The sequence below is a fragment of the Garra rufa genome, chromosome 2 (genome assembly GCF_049309525.1).
Source record: "Garra rufa chromosome 2, GarRuf1.0, whole genome shotgun sequence".
NCBI classification, from domain to species: domain Eukaryota; kingdom Metazoa; phylum Chordata; class Actinopteri; order Cypriniformes; family Cyprinidae; genus Garra; species Garra rufa.
In genome coordinates this window covers 33,595,885-33,613,692 of record NC_133362.1, presented here as the reverse complement: position 1 = coordinate 33,613,692, position 17,808 = coordinate 33,595,885, and the positions used below count along the sequence as shown (strand labels likewise).

The following is a 17,808-nucleotide window of genomic DNA, read 5'->3' as shown; positions in this document are numbered from 1 at the left end:
AGGGTCAATGTCAGGTTTATTAGAAAACTAGATTAGGAAATAAATTAGAGCAGAGGAGAAATGCACAGAAGAGGATTGAAGTTAATGCTTCTGGTAACCGGGCCAAGCCATTATCACTGATCAGTTTGGCCAATAAATTCATAAGTTTAGTTAGTAGTTGAGCAACAGTGGATAAATAGCAAGCATATGTGCATTTATAAAGCGATAGCAATTACAGAGTACGACACAAGCTAATATAAATGTACAGCCCATCCAGATATGTCAGCCTGCAGAATCCCATATACTGCAATTCCACTTAAAAACAAACTGAAGAACGAACAAATTAAGATGTCTGGGACTCCAGGCTTTGTTTGTGTGCCAATTTAGTACTTCCCAGATAAGTCTTTATTTCTACACACAATGCCTCAGTGCAAGCCAATGGAATGTCAGAAAAATGTGTACTTCATTTAGCAGGCTCTCGGCATTGAGTTCTGCTTGTTACTCTTAAACACTACAATCCTGCCAAATGCTTGCTCCGTCGGTCAACACATTCCACGCTGAATACTGGCCTGTTATGGATGCTACCCGCTCAACTTCAGCACTGAAACAGTATTGTGTCTGCTGGACCATCTCTTGACACTCTGACCTCATCCCATTACCTTCACAGATGCCTCTCAACATGGAAACAGCAGAGAGGTTAACAAGGCCATTGAAAGAGGTCAACAACCTTGCAGGCTTTTGGAGATTAAGTGTGAACACATGCCATAGTTTCACGGTGCTCCACAAAGCTGCGACTTCCAGACTCAGATCTCTATAACGTAGACGGCTAATAAGTCTGTCTGACGGCCTGCATGTGGGATGGGGGTGTTTAAGGACACAAAATGAGAGCTGTTTAGTTTGCTGTGCTGGGCTGTGTGGATGGTAATCCCCTCACAAGACGGGGCAATCTAAGCCTACACGGCTCTTTAGGCATGCCTGGGAGACTGCCGTCATGGTTCAGCATGACTGGACTGAGTATAAGCCCTCTGGTTTACGCAGCCAAAGACAGAGACACATTATTTCAAACTATAGATCGGCGATCTTTTAACCGGAGTTTCTCGCGCAGCCATCAATTATACAAGCGACAAATTCCACTAAAGATTGATTTCTGGATTATCTTACATAGCCGGTAAAAACCTTCAGAGGGGATGTCAATATAGGATTTCATCAGCTCTATAATTGAATTGCTATCTGCATGGCGTTTCTCCTTTACGGCATCTTATGAACTTTATGTGAACTTTATGCAAGAGAGCCTTGGTAACACTTTAGTTTAAGGAACTGTTCTGACTATTAACTAGTTTCTTATTAGCATGCATATTACTAGCATACTTATAAAGCACATATTAATGCCTTATTCTGCCTGACCATATTCTACAGTGGTGTGAAAAAGTGTTCCTGATTTTTTTTTTTTTTTTTTTGCATGTTTGTTACACTTTAATGTTTCAGATCATCAAACAAATTTAAATATTAATCAAAGATAACACAAGTAAACACAACATGCAGTTTTTGAATGCCACGCCCAGGCCTGACTACTGCCACACCTGTTCGCAATCAAGAAATCACTTAAATAGGACCTGCATGAGAAAGTGAAGTAGACCAAAGGTTCCTCAAAAGCTACACATCATGTTGAGATCCAAAGAAATTCAAGAACAAATGAGAAAGAAAGTAATTGAGATCTATCAGTAAATAAATATAGAAGAAATCTATATTCTAATTTTGTATATTTGTTTTTATTTATTTATTTTAGAAATGTATGTAAATAAATAATAGAAATAATACATTATATTAACTTTAAATATAGAATATTTTTAATCTTTTATTTATTAATTAATTTAATTAATTTGTTTGTTTGTTTGTTTTCTTAGAAATGCAAATATGCATTTCTTTGTTATGATCTAATTACATAATTACACTTTGTGCATTAAATATAATGTTTATTTTTTGTATTTAATCAAGAATGATTTTAGACCATTTTCAAAACAATTTATAATAATGCATACAAAATGGCTTTAGTACTCATTTTTATATTTCAGAAAAAATAAAGAACTCTGATCTATATATAACAAATAAAAACAATGAATGAAATTCAAAGACAAAAAAATAAAAAAAATAGATATAGAATATATCATAATGAAAATAAATGTAAATTTAATTTCTTCGATATTCATTTCTACTTATTATTTCATTTATTGATTTATTTTTCTTAGAAATGTATGCAAATATTTTTTCTTATGATCTCAGGATGATTACATTTTTAACTTAATTTTACAGAAAAATATGTTATAAACTAGGATTGCATGGACGTACTGAAATCACTATTTTTCATTTATTTATAAATACATTAATAGAGGACATAAAATTAGCGCCACATTATTGATTCACCAATCAAATCAGTATTAATACAGTTTTATTAATCAACTGTATTAAGCAGCAGTACTAGAGACAGAAAAACTGTCTACAAAGTACATGTGACTAACAAGTTTAATGTGACTACAATTGTGAATCATGTTGAATAAGAACTAAAATGCTGACAATTACATACATGAAACCTCATCCCCTCCCTGTTGGATTTGGTCTTGTGTGAGGTCTGTAGACTGAATGGGGGTGTTGACCACACACATGCAACAGAGGAATTAGATGGTCAGTGTGTATAAATTGTGATGACAAACTGCTTAAACAGCTTCAGTGCCTTCAAACATAAATCTGATTCTCCTAAAACAGACCGCAAACTTGGCATTCCCCTACCAACTTCTGCTCTTAAACTAATGTTTATACACCTCATTACAGATCAGAGGTTAAAATGCAGGCAAGGTCGGCAGTTGTAAAGCAGGAAACTCTGGCGTGTCGCACGGTCTGCTTGTTTGTAGTCAGTGGGAGATGCACTGGACAAGCCAGCAGCACAGCAGAAAGAGCTGAGTGTCAGAGCGAGCCTCAGGCAGAGCGAGCGGCTTGTCTCCTATCATAACTCACAGCACCATGGGACACACTGTGCAGTGGAAACAGTTGTGAACCCAGGACCCCTGCATTGCATCAGCCTGGAGACAGAGATGGAGAGAAAAGAGCTGCATGCTTTACATCTCTCGCAGGCTAAAAAGATCATAAATCAGGGGACGTACAAAAAGGACAGTGTTTTCATAATGTTTCTTTCTCAGTGTGGGGGTGTGCAGATTTGCGGAGCCCTTTGACAGGGCAGATTCCTGACTAATGGAAAGCAGGCCAAGCACGAGACGCTGCGCTAGTTCAACGAGTGCTACCCTGATATATTGGAGGCCAAAATATTATTCTTTGATAACAGGGAACATTTTTCATTATTATTAATGTTGAGCTGATTAATTTGTATTATTCATTAATAACATCTCATTGTTGTGCAATTTATATGCACAGAAAAATTTAATGCATAATTCACAACAAATGCATATGAATATGAATTTGTTCTTAACTTGTTCTAAAGTTAATGAATTTGGATTGTTCTAAATGAGAGACCAAGTGCCTAAGGTTAGTCATTTGCATAAACACACAAGCCATCTCCATATAAGGACTTTAGACAACCTTTCCCTTTACAGTCTTTTGTCACTCTCAGCAAACATGCAATGCACACTAAAGACCCGATCTCGCATCTTAAAGCATGTCATCTTCAAAACAAGTTGAAATACAACAAACACATTGTAGACTTTTAAACAGACTGAGATTACAGATCATTAACCATCCCATTAGCGATATATGATGAAATATAGTAAACATTTTCATATTCAATTTTAGTATGAAAGTTTTTTTAGCAATTATAGGAAGCGTTTGATTGCTGTAATAGCCAAGAGAAAAAAAAAGGCTTTTCTATCGATTATTGAAAAGGGTATGAATAATTTTGGACATGTCACTTTTTGTTCATATGTAAATAAAAGCTGAGAAATATTTTTTTCCACAATGATGCCTCTTGTACATCGTCTTATTATCTTTTGGGAGAAGCTTGTGTCCTTTCCAGTCAAAAAAAAAACTTGCTGGTTGAATAATAGTAACTTTAAGTCAGAATTTGCCAGGGGTATGAATAATTTCGGGCTTGACTATATATATATATATATATAACAGTTCTTTCTGGTCCTCGAATCTGATTGGCTGAGAGAAGTGTGATATTCTAGTCATATCGGAACAATTTCACCGTTTGTATCACTCCAGTGATGCCCAAAACCACTATAATTTTATGAATAATACTGTTTTTGTGTCACGGAATGTAGTTTTAAGAGGTTTTAGGTGAGAATGTAATTGTTTTGCCTTCAAAGCAGCTTGCCCTGATGTCTCTACGGTTAAACGAGATATAATTTGTTTTGGGTAAATATAACGGACAGTCTTTGGTCCCATTCATTTGGTCCTATTATTTTAGTTTCATTGTTCTGCCATTAGAAGGCGACAAGAGGCTGTTTTTTTGAGTGAGACAGCAGTAAAGACCTTTATATTGAAACAGACTGAAACAGGGTTTTAAACAAGGAAGTTATTTTTACTTTCAACAACACCTTGTAAGCCAAGAAATGCACTGAGCAGCACTGTCTTTGTGAATCAACCCTTAACAGATGAAAGGATAGTATGACAAAGATATCGCTTTTCTCAGCAGACATTCAAACTAATGTTTTATTGTGAATATGAGATTAAGCTGAAGAATGAATGCTGTATCAGATGCAGGTAATCACACTTGCTCAGTCCAACTCTTTCTCATAATACTTAACTCTACATAATACAGTGAGCTTTTAATACAGTAATACAATAAGCTTTCAATGAAGAAACTTGATGTTCCTTCTTTACTAGTTGACTAAAGTGACGTTTTTGAATTAGTAACAGAGGCTTGTGCTCAGCTGTTAAACTGTTAAACTGAGATTTAAATCCATGGCAGAAGGAAGTAGGTTTTTTAAGACATATTAAAATATCCAAAAACCACTAAAACAGTGTTATATATTTTGCTGACTTGTGTACTTACTAGGGCTGTGCAATAAATCGCATGCGATTGTCATGCGTATCTCATCAGTAAAGCCGGTTCTGTGATTAGTAGTAAATCTCCATCACCTGCGTTCAGATGGCGCGGTAATTAAAACACTGAGCCGTAGATCACTGAAAAGCTACGCAATATCGCGTTCAAAATCGAATGCGATTCGTCCGCGATTTTGAACGCGATATTGCGTAGCTTTTCAGTGATCGACGGCTCAGTGTTTTAATTACCGCGCCATCTGAACGCAGGTGATGGAGATTTACTACTAATCACAGAACCGGCTTTACTGATGAGACACGCATGACAATCGCATGCGATTTATTGCACAGCCCTAGTAAGTACACAAGTCAGTTTTAATACGGTACTACGGCACAGCCCTAGTACTTACATTATCCCAAATGTTTAAATCCAGAGAAATAAGCAATTTTAATTAGTGAAATGGTCTCCATGTATCATTAGCAATCGCTCCAGCATCCTCGTTTCACTTCCACAACTTTCAGCCCCACTTTAATACATTAGCTCATCCATGGACATGATTTCAGCCCAAGTCCCATTGGATTGCATCGGCTGAGAATACGAAAACATAAGAAACTCCCATGATTCCGCACTCTATCACGGCGTCATCAAACTATGCCTTTGTTTCTTAGTTTGTTTTGAAAATGTGCCCTCTAGTGGCGAAAACGTGCATATTGCGCCTTTAATGAAAAAGTTCCTTTCTGCTCCAAAGACCTCAAAGGAAGTTGATGTGCATCTTTGTGGGGGGAGCTAACAGCCTGTCACTATCATTGTGCTGACTTCACTCTCTGAGGTCAGTAGTGAAGCTTGTATTTGCTTGTCCTCAACATCACAGTAGTCAGCAGCATTACAGTGACATCTGGACTATATGGATTTAGCAGAATAATAGCTCCCTCGCAATTCTCATTATAACAGCACATTCAAGCACTGTGTTTGATTCATTTATTCTGTGTAATACTGCCTGAACTAAAATTGCCCATTTGTGATAAATTTAGAGTGAGGGGTCCAATCGACAGCCATAGAGAGGTGTGTAATCGAGCCAAGAAATGCAGATTGTACTGTTCCAATCGTAAATCCATCAGGGAACTCAATCCATATCATATATTATTAGAAAATGAAAGACAAAACCAAGAAAACAGTGTGGCACACATTGATTTTCTCTCTGGAATATTAATGAATGGCTCCTCCCACAACATGATACAGATCAGCTGCTTTAATACACACACACACACACACACACACACACACACACACACACACACACACACACACACACCCATAAATACACACATACTATATGCATATGTCAGTAAATTTAGAACACTAGAGCTACTGTCAGGACACCAATCACGTAAAAATACTATTATTCATTCAAAACTCAGACAGCAAAATCTTGGTGAATTTAATAAATGGCTATGTTAGAGCCACTCCAGCAACTAAATCATAGATTTATGGTATTCTCTGCGCCAGAGCTGAATTTTTCCCACACCGACCATATCGGAGATAACCTCGTAAATTTGGTAACCTAGAATGTCATGCACTTCCAATCAGGACAAAAATGGAAGGCGAGTTGACAAAGCAACGCCTGCCAAAAGCCATCCAACACCCTATGAAATTACAAACTCTATCTTCATTCAAGCAGCAGATGCCAAATTCATTCTGAAACAGATGCTTTGTTCGTTTTATCAGTCTCTATATTTGTCAATCAAACACGAAAGACCTTCACATGCCTGCTTCAGTAAGGCAGCCACTGCAGTTGGTTAAAAGTTATATGAGCTACATGGAATGTATGTCACATGACCTAACGATCATTGAGCACTTACCTCTGATTCCCATTTCCCACACACTGTTAGCAACAGCTGGGCTTTCACAGTGGAACCAGCCTTCCAGCACATTGACTTGCCTCTCTTAACACTATAAACACACTGACAGCTCATGTGAGCGATTCCCTTCGGCTTGACTCATAAAAGCAGTCTGTTGATATTAAACTGCCTGCACTTGTGAAATTATAAAATGACATGCAATGCAAGTCCAGAAGTACACAGTGTGCAAAACTGTTTTTTCTTGGGAGAAAAAAACATTTTTGCAGAGGGACTGAGGAAATCTCAATTTAAGCTATTTATATTTTTACATTTAAATTGACTCCCAAAGCTATATGCTCTACTTCAAAAGCGTTAAAATTAAACACAGCTGCCAGGATATGTTTGTCAGTTCTCTATCATATTGTTACGCAGTATATGAACTGTAAGATATGCATGGTAAACACAATCAATAAATGGTTCCTGTACAAATAGGCTGATTGAAACAACCAGCATGCAGTTTCATACAAACACACGGCCTACCTGAAAGATACCTTTGGGAACTTTTTTGCAAGATGCAAAATACGAACCAATATGTACATATCACTGCAGTTATAGGACTTAGGATGGGACTTAGAATAGGACTTAGGATGCGGAGTCCTTGAGTATGAATACAGTAAAAACCTGACTCATGATGAAAGAGCTGAAAAATGAGAGATCAAAAAACTAGCTAAAACAGCATGCTTGCGATTGCGTTTTTACGTCACATTCGCTTTTGTTAAGGTTTAGGTGTAGCGCAGATGGTATGTTACTTTCAAGTCAGAACTGCGGCGACCCTTACAAAACCAACGTCACATAAAACATACCATATGTATATTCATTTGTTCCACGGAAAAAAAAATGAACACTCTTTTAGCAACACTCAATGGACATTTCACATCGAATATGTCACGGAACATACATAGCAGTACGTATTTCGTGTCTTGCGAAAAAGTTCCCACAGGTATGTTTTGGTTATGAGATCAGGTTGCACATGGCATAGGGAGTATATATATCAAATATGAAATATAACTTTCACCCACCCACTTCCATCCTAAATATTTCCAGTGGGATGCCTGAAAGCAGCTGGGTATGGCAGACCATGTGCAATGCCAGGAATCAAAGTCAGCATGTAGCCACTGGAGCCTCTACAGTTTTAAAGATGGCTAGTAAGTACAAGTAATAGTAGTGCATGGGTAGTGAATGGCTGCATATCCTGTTTTACAAACTGTAACTTTTAAAGAACCTCAAAACTACAAATAAACAACATACTGCTAAGTATATCTCATGATAAGACTGGAATTCCAGAGAGGGGCTTTTCTGACAGTGTGAGGAATGTCTTTATAACAGCAAAGCAGCATAACAATCGTATCTAGTCTAATATTTCATCTTCCACTGATGGGAACCACAAGTGGGTTCCTAGAGTCTGGTGATAAGGGACTTTGTGTTTTCAGTTAATAAGATCTTACTCTTTGTTGATAGATGAAACAGAGCTGAGTGTAGTGAGCGTGACAGGTACACTACCAGTCAAAAGTTTTTGAACAGGAAGATTTTTTCTGTTTTTTTTTAAGAATTCCTTTCTGCTCACCAAGTCTGCATTTATTTAATTCAAAGCACAGCAAAAATGGTAAAATTTAGAAATATGTTTACTATTTAAAATAATAGTTCTTTTTGAATATATTTTAAAATGTAATTTATTCCTGTGATTTCAAAGCTGTATTTATAGGATCATTAATCCAGTCGCATTGTCCTTCAGAAATCATTCTAATATTCTGATTTGCTGCTCAAAAAAATTATTATAGTAATTATTACATTGAAAAGAGCTGAGTAGGTTTTTTTCAGGTTTCTTTGATAAAAAGAAAGTTCAGAAGAACAGCATTTATCTGAAATAGAAATCTTTTGTAACATTATAAATGTATTTTTCATCACTTTTCATCAATTTAATGCATGCTTGCTAAATAAAAGACTTATTTCTATCATTTCTTTCCCCCAAAAAATCTATTGAACAGTATAGTGTACAATGTTACAAAAGCTTTTAATTTCAGATAAATGCAGATCTTTGGATCTTTCTATTCATCAAAGAAAAATGTACTCAACTGTTTTAAATATTGATAATAATAAAAAAAAAAAAATGTTTTTAAACCAGATCAGCATATTAGAATGATTTCTGAAGGATATTGTGACACTGAAGACTGGAGTAATGATGCTGAAAATTTAGCTTTGATCACAGGGAAAAAAATCGTTTTCAAATATATTCAAATAGAAAACAGTTGTTTTAAATAGTAAAAATATTTCAAATGTGTACTGTTTGTACTGCTGTACTTTGGATCAAATAAATGCAGGCTTGGTGAGCAGAAGAGACTTCTTTAAAAACATTAAAGATCTTACTGTTCAAAAACTTTTGACTGGTAGTGTAAGTTGGTCAGAGTTAACCCGGATTCTTTTAAAGAGGATGACTGATGTTACTAGTGTGTTTAAGCACTTCAGTGTCTTCCAACATGACCAACACTTGAATCGTTACATTAAAATAACTGGGTATTTCATGTCTTTTTCCTCACTTTTAACTTGTTCCAATGCAATATAAAAAGCAATATGGAATATTTAACTGATTTACAATTTAACAGTCATTTAAAACATTGTCTTACAATTAACACAACATGTACCATAACTCTTGTCATATAGCACATAAAACAAATGCTGTTTTAAACAACAGCTGTAGTAACATTACAGTAAGTCGGTGAATCAAACAAAATGCTTCAAGAATATCACTGAGAATCAAATCTAATTCCCAAATAACTCCAGTATTTGCATGGGAATCTAGTCAAATGTAGGCTTATTTTTGGGGAAGGGGTGGGGGTTAAAATGAGTGTTGGGTGTAAAATGTGACAGATAAAGATCCTTAACACCAGCCAAACCTTAAAGTAAACTGTTACACTGCATTCATTCTCAGATAACATCATTAAGAATAATTAGCAAGTTCACAATTGTCATACAGTGCATATCGCTAGTCAAAGGTGAGATCTGAACCTACTGAGAATGAACTACAGGGATTTGTGAGAATGTGTTAAACACACACAGAATTCAAAGCTGAATACAAAGACTATTCAGACAATGTGTCTCCGGGAGGGACGCTCCATATGCTGTAATTAAAAAAGACACTGGGATGCCATAATTACTTTTGCTGCGATAAATTGGTGTCTGCCTACATTCAACATAATTATGACCTTTGTGAGATAAAGCACTCAGTCACTTCACTCTGACAGCCAAACGCAGCAAAAACAACGTACGTAAGCACAAACAAAGATGAACTAGATACTTCATATTCTAAAGATTAGTAAGAAGACAAATTACAGCTTTACTAGTACAACTGTTGTTGGAGCACAACATTTTATGCATGAAGCCAGGGAATTAAAATAATAAAGTTTAACTTTTAATCTACTAGTACAATACAATTTTACACATCATATATGACCATGGACCACAAAACCAGTCATTAATAGCATAGGTATATTTGTAGCAATAGCCAAAAATACATTATACGAGTCAAATTATCGATTTTATCGAATTTTCTTTTATGCCAAAAATGATTAGGATGTTAAGTAAAGATCATGTTCCATGAAGATATTTTGTAAATTTCTTACCATAAATATATCAAAACTTTTTGATTAGTAATATGCATTGCCAAGAACTTCATTTGGACAACTTTAAAGGCGATCAGATTCCAGATTTAATCCTAACAAACCATTTATCAATTGAAAGTTTATTTATTCAGCTTTCAGATTATGTATAAATATCTTTTTTTTTATGACCATTATGACTGGTTTTGTGGTCCAGGGTCACATATAAAAAATAATTTGTAATGAGATGCTGTTACTAGATCAGTTGTTACTATTAAAATGTTAAAAGTAAACAGCTATTGACAAAAATACAATTCTGTCAAAAACTGTAATCTGTCACCAGTTACGCAAAGGAACAAGTCTACTAAATACTAATCGCTAAAAATAACTCAACTGGGCTCAAACTCGCACGAAAGTTTTCCAGCAGATTTAAGTCACTCACCGTTGACTGCGTGAAGAGCGCTTGAGTAATACCGTCCATAAAGAATCAACGCACTGAAGAAAGCGTCCTGGTATTTTCACTGCTTCCAAAGGATGGGGAAGTTCACGCAGATCTGAGCCGCCCTCTCTCTCTACTCCTCTCTAAAGTAGGACTCCCGTTGCTGAAGGTTAATACAAGCAGCCACTACACATCTCTGCGTCCATCCTCCTGGAAGCGGCTGCTGCAAACTGCCTTGAATCCCGCTGCTGAGTCGCGCTGCCCCCCTCGCTCTCGCTCCGCACTGGACCGCCGCTGGCAGGAGCGGGAGAGTGAGCACGCCTCACATTCGCTCCCGACCGCTGATCTGGAGCGACAAGCTGTAAGGCTATGGGAGAGTGGCCACGCGCGGGGGCTCCCGACGGGCGACACATTCAAGTTCAGGAAGCAAGTTGAACTCCAGTGTAATTAATGGTGAATGTCGAGCCAACAGTAAACAGGCACTGCAGAGTGTTTATTAGACGCTTTTAATGCTGACGCTAGAATGTCGACTACAAACATTTCGTATTAATACAAATATGAGTCATGATAAAAAGAAAATGCAGGCCTAGAGGACTCTGAGAGAAGTTGTCAGAATTGCTGTATCTCTGGAGCTATGAGGTTATGACAAGGTTTTAAGTTCACAGTTACTTTTTTATTGGGGGATGTTGTCATATGAGTGTTATTTATTTTCTAAATCTGTCTAGACTAGTTATTAGCAACAATTTGGACAGTTACCCGGATGCGCGGCCATATTGGCGATACTCAGATGTAATCAACAGCATGGATTGCATTGTAAATGTACTACTGAATAGTTGTTCTGCTAATTTATTCTGTTTAAACCACGGAAAAAACGTGAAAGCTGCTAAATCATATAGAGAATGACAGGAAGGGGGCAATTTTTCGACAAACTAAAGATTTGTATGAGTAGTATTTATTAAGATATTAGCCTATTGTTTCACCTACCTGACCGGAAATGATAAGAACAAACACGAATGTTGTCAAGATTCTTGCCCTGGAAATCCTAGTTCACTTTGGCCAATCACTCTTCTCCTTGATTTGTTGAAAACCTTTGGTAGTCTGTAGTACTCCGAATGTTTTTCCCAGTCTGACTGTTTAGTACAGCCCAAAACATGACATTAACTGACAATTTTCAGCAGCAATAATCAGTAAAATATGCAAGTTTAATTCGTTTCAGTGGCTTGTTTCATTCGGTTCAGAACACTATTTTTAGCTGTACAAACAGCTTGTTTTGCTGTTTGATATATCTTGTGTATCTTACCATGTTATTTTAATATATTATGTTAATTATGAAAACACTAGTTTGTAACACAAGCAGTTTTAACGTTCACTGCACTTTCTTATTCTTCTCATACAGCGGCTAATGATCCGGAAATCTCGCACAATGACAAAAACGGCTTACTTCTGCATTAAAAAAATAAGGTGGATATGCTCTAATGTGACAACTTACCTTACTGTAGTTTGACAGCATGCCTTGTTTTTGTTAGAGTAAGAAAGAAGAAAATAGGTACAAAACTGTCAGGGATCCTTTCAAAAGGTACTAATATGTACACTTTAGGCCAGTCATTCCCAAAGGCGGGGTCCCGACCCACAAGTGGGTCGCGGGAAATATTGTATGGGTCGAGCACTATTTTTTCAGTGAGCTATATACTCTTGATTAAAATTTATGTGTAGTTTACCTATTAGCCACACGATGGAGCTCGTTGTTTTCTTCTTCTGCTTTCTTTTTTTTTTGTTGTTGTTCTTTAGCTGCGCTCTGCATCGCCTGTTTCATACTCCGTCTGCAGTGCGTATGCGTTGCGTATTTTTTTCCGCACCCATGTTAACGGATTAGAGCGTTCACACTGCACGCAGTTGCTGTCCGGCAGTACGTCCCAAAAGCAGTGCGTTTGCAGCAGAGCAGCGATCATTTCGGCAGAGTCTATTTTTTGCTGCGCTGCATGTGCTGAATTAAAGTGACAGCGCATTGTTCGCTGTAAAAATGAACATGGATTGACACGAAAATGTCCCATAAATGCATATAAATGAAGTCCACTTTTTCACAGTCAACACGTGGCTTTTTGGCTAGGTTTAAAATAAGGAAAAGTGCAGTTTTAAAGAAAAAGGCAGCATAATATGGTACGTGCACTTGTCCAGGCAGAAAAGTTCTTTAAAGCATTGTTTTTAATAAAGATTTAATGCGAAAGAAAAGCATGAGATCCGACTGTTTCTGTCTGTGGTAAGTTCTAACTAAAATATTTTTTGATAGCCCAATTTCAATTAGAAAAGTAAGCTATAGCCTCCCTATGTTGTGTTTAAATGTGTTGCAACTTGCTTGAGCAACTTAATATACAAATCTAGAAGTCAAGTGCATTGAATAATATGTTGTTTTTTTATTGAGTTTAAACGTGAAAATGTCTGTTACTGTATTAGTGTACTGTGATAAAAGAGGATCACAATGCTGAAAAAGCACTTGTGGATTTGAAATCAAAATAACGGATAAATATTGTGTTTGTGGTAAACAGCATTTTCTGCAAATCTGCATTTTACTTAAATAAAAAAAATTGTGCTTTGTCAAATATCTGTATCTCTTTTAAATAGTTAAGTGGAACTATATGGGCTTAATGTTTATTGGGTCACAAGGATTTATCGACTTTAAAATGTGGGTCCCCAGAAAAAAAGTTTGGGAAACACTGCTTTAGGCTAATATGCACTTTTAAAGTACCTTTAAGGTACTAATTAAGGGGTAAACAAGGTACAAAGATGTACCTTTTAGCTTTTGGACCTGAGGGTACCGCCCCAGTGACAGCTTTGCGTCTTTTTTTCTAAGAGTGAGAGAAGAGAGAAGCTCATACAGGTTTGGAACGACATGTGAGTGAGTAAATGATGACAAAATTTTCATTTTGGGATGAACTATCCCTTTAAGGTATGTGTCTTGATTTTCATAAACAAATCTGTCCTGAGAAACTAAACTGAAAAGTGTGACAACAAGCCCTGGTCTTCTTTACTCAGCGAGATACATAACCATCTCCACCCATATTGACAATCCCACATATTGTTTATTGATTTCTTTAACACGGTCTATTATACAGGCGTCTGGCCTGGAAGAGTCTTTGAAATATGAGTCAGTACTGTTTAAGGTAAAGAACTAAATAAGCACAAAGGTTGAGGCACAAAGAGCAAAGGAGTGGTATTTGTTATACCATGAAGGTACAACATGTTCTTGTCCAGTGACTCTGCTATGGGCTTTTCGGGGCAAAACAGATTTTTTTGTTTTTTTAATTTTCCCAATCTTTCAGATAGTTCCAAAAGGTCACATCATTAAAGAAAGACTTTGATCAGCATGTATGTCCCATTCCTGTCTGTTAATCAAAATAGACTTTATATGTGAATGTCTATATGCTGTAAATATATACATATAGTATATACTTATATATACAGTAGTAAAAGTAAAGCTGTGGGGGGCTTTCCGGGGGTTTCAGCAGGACAACAAATATGTCCCATCATTCACTGTTCATAACTCAACTTCAAAGCCAGTAGCCTAATATTGCTAAAGAAACCATGACTGAAGGCAGCAATAATGCTAAACAAACCATAACCAAAGTTGAAAGAACACAGCAGATCTAATAACATGTAATTAAGAAGTCTGTTTATGGGATCTTAAAAAATTTATAATTTTCAACAACACTGCAACTGTAGGTCAACCCTGTATAGAACATAGTCTACATAAATTGCACATGAAAAAGTTTTCAGAGATTTAAAATATATACATTTTTATAAATTTTTTAATTATCTATAATATATATATATAAAGTATTTAAAATGTGTTAAAAATTTAAATTCGAGTTAATCATGATTGACTCTTATAACTGACCCTTTTTTTTTTTTTTTTTACTATTTGAAGTTCTGGTGTAGACCCAGGGTTGTCATAAACAAAAATAAAGGCTCTTAGTTTCTTATGAGTTCATTTAACTAAAACGTCATGGGGCTCAATTAGACATTCAGTTTCAGAGCAACATAGCAAGCCTGGAGGAATTCATTTGCATAATTCAAAACCTGTTAAATCAGCGACGCGCACTGCAGCATAAACCTTTTCACATGTACTGTATACCCTTGTACTGTACGACCTCTCATCCAAACCTCATCTCTTTGTCCACTAATCACTTCTCCAAAACTGTTTGGACAAAGACAAAACTAGGCCAATAACAGTTTATTTTTCTCCCCAGTTTGTTTGAAGCTCTGTTATTGTTGCATTGTCCTTTTATTAAAAGTTGTTTGCTAAATGTAACAAAGTCAAAGGGTGATTTCACACTTTAAAAACTAAAAATATTTTAAATAAGCCACAATTACAGTAAATATTCTGGAATTTTATGTAGATGTAATAAATCATTATTTATTTTCAATATATACACTCAGGTCCATAAATATTGGGACATCGACACAATTCTAACATTTTTGGCTCTATACACCACCACAATGGATTTGAAATGAAACAAACAAGATGTGCTTTAACTGCAGACTTTAATTTGAAGTTATTTACATCCAAATCAGGTGAATGGTGTAGGAATTACAACAGTTTTCATATGTGCCTCCCACTTGTTAAGGGACCAAAAGTAATGGGACAGAATAGTAATCATAAATCAAACGTTCACTTTTTTGATACTTGGTTGCAAATCCTTTGCAGTCAATTACAGCCTGAAGTCTGGAACGCATAGACATCACCAGACGCTGGTGATGCTCTGCCAGGCCTCTACTGCAACTGTCTTCAGTTCCTACTGGTTCTTGGGGCATTTTCCCTTTAGTTTTGTCTTCAGCAAGTGAAATGCATGTTCAATCAGATTCAGGTCAGGTGATAGACTTGGCCATTGCATAACCTTCCACTTCTTTCCCTTAAAAAACTCTTTGGTTGCTTTTGCAGTATGCTTTGGGTCATTGTCCATCTGCACTGTGAAGCGCCGTCCAATGAGTTCTGAAGTATTTGGCTGAATATGAGCAGATAATATTGCCCGAAACACTTCAGAATTCATCCTGCTGCTTTTGTCAGCAGTCACATCATCAATAAATACAAGAGAACCAGTTCCATTGGCAGCCATACATGCCCACGCCATGACACTACCGCCACAATGCTTCACTGATGAGGTGGTATGCTTAGGATCATGAGCAGTTCCTTTCCTTCTCCATACTCTTCTCTTCCCATCACTCTGGTACAAGTTGATCTTGGTCTCATCTGTCCATAGGATGATGTTCCAGAACTGTGAAGGCTTTTTTAGATATCGTTTGGCAAACTCTAATCTGGCCTTCCTGTTTTTGAGGCTCACCAATGGTTTACATCTTGTGGTGAACCCTCTGTATTCACTCTGGTGAAGTCTTCTCTTGATTGTTGACTTTGACACACATACACCTACCTCCTGGAGAGTGTTCTTGATCTGGCCAACTGTTGTGAAGGGTGTTTTCTTCACCAGGGAAAGAATTCTTCGGTCATCCACCACAGTTGTTTTCCATGGTCTTCCAGGTCTTTTAGTGTTGCTGAGATCACCGGTGCGTTCCTTCTTTTTAAGAATGTTCCAAACAGTTGTTTTGTGCACGCCTAATGTTTTTGCTATCTCTCTGATGGGTTTGTTTTGTTTTTTCAGCCTAATGCTGGCTTGCTTCACTGATAGTGACAGCTCTTTGGATCTCATCTTGAGAGTTGACAGCAACAGATTCCAAATGCAAATAGCACACTTGAAATGAACTCTGGACCTTTTATCTGCTCATTGTAATTGGGATAATGAGGGAATAACACACACCTGGCCATGCTGAGAAGCCAATTGTCCCATTACTTTTGGTCCCTTAATAAGTGGGAGGCACATATGCAAACTGTTGTAATTCCTACACCATTCACCTGATTTGGATGTAATTACCCTCAAATTAAAGCTGACAGTCTGCAGTTAAAGCACATCTTGTTCGTTTCATTTCAAAAATGAGCCAAAAATGTTAGAATTGTGTCGATGTCCCAATATTTATGGTCCTGACTGTAGGCCTATGTTACAGACACAACACTGTCTGGATGTCACAGGACATACTCTTCAGCACATACTGTGTGAGGCATTAATAGTCAGATGGAAATGTATTTCCGTTTAATTATCCTTCTCAGGAACTGCAATCCATCTTTAGTCTTCGAATGTAACAAAAAGTGTAAATGTAATCTGTAGTTCCAAATAGGACATAACAGCTGGGGCATCTCATTTCTCCAGCCAATTTCTCCATCAGTACAAGATTCAAGACAAAGATGGATAGAGAGAAAGAGGGAGAGCGAGAGATAATGAGCTGTTTACCTTGTTTCCTGTGGCTTCATTTGACTTTTCAAAGAGTCTTAGGTTCAGAGTTTCATGCATAAAGATAGACAGCTTTTGCAGTTGCAAAGTAGCTGAAAAGTAAGTGGTTCTCACTGTAGATGAAAAAATAAATCAAATGAATTTTATTAAATACTAAAAACTAACCATATAGTGATGCATTGGCAGAAGAGGAAATTGCATTTTAAAATAAGCTTAAAATTAACCTTTAAAAGGAACAAAACATTTGCCATATCTTTTCTGCTACGTGATCTCTTGATGGAAACATAGCTGTGGGAACGTTTTCGCAAGACGCAAAATGCATACCAATATATACATATGAACACTAGAGGCAGTAAAACAGCAAGCACTTGTAATCATTTTTGTACACAGTTATGATTACAGCTTTCTAGGCGTAACAAGCTTTCTTGTTAGCTCAGCTGGCACAAAATTAGACCTAGATTCTGGAGCATCAGTAAGCGTTTGAACCTTCTGTAATAGTTGCATATGAGTCTCTCTGTTGTCCTCAGTCTGAAAAGATGGATCTCAAAATCATAGTCATTGTTGAAAAGGGTTC

At 36.7% G+C, this 17,808-nt stretch overlaps 1 protein-coding gene across 1 annotated transcript in view; it reads right to left on the bottom strand.

The window, feature by feature from the left end:
• The window catches only part of lzts2a (leucine zipper, putative tumor suppressor 2a), an 85,402-nt gene extending 74,176 nt beyond the window's left edge, over window positions 1-11,226 (bottom strand). Inside the window, exon 1 of the mRNA XM_073834136.1 lies at window positions 10,903-11,226. The gene's annotated coding sequence lies outside the window, so the exon portion shown is untranslated. The remainder of the gene's footprint in view (window positions 1-10,902) is intronic.
• Window positions 11,227-17,808: the final 6,582 nt, after the last annotated feature.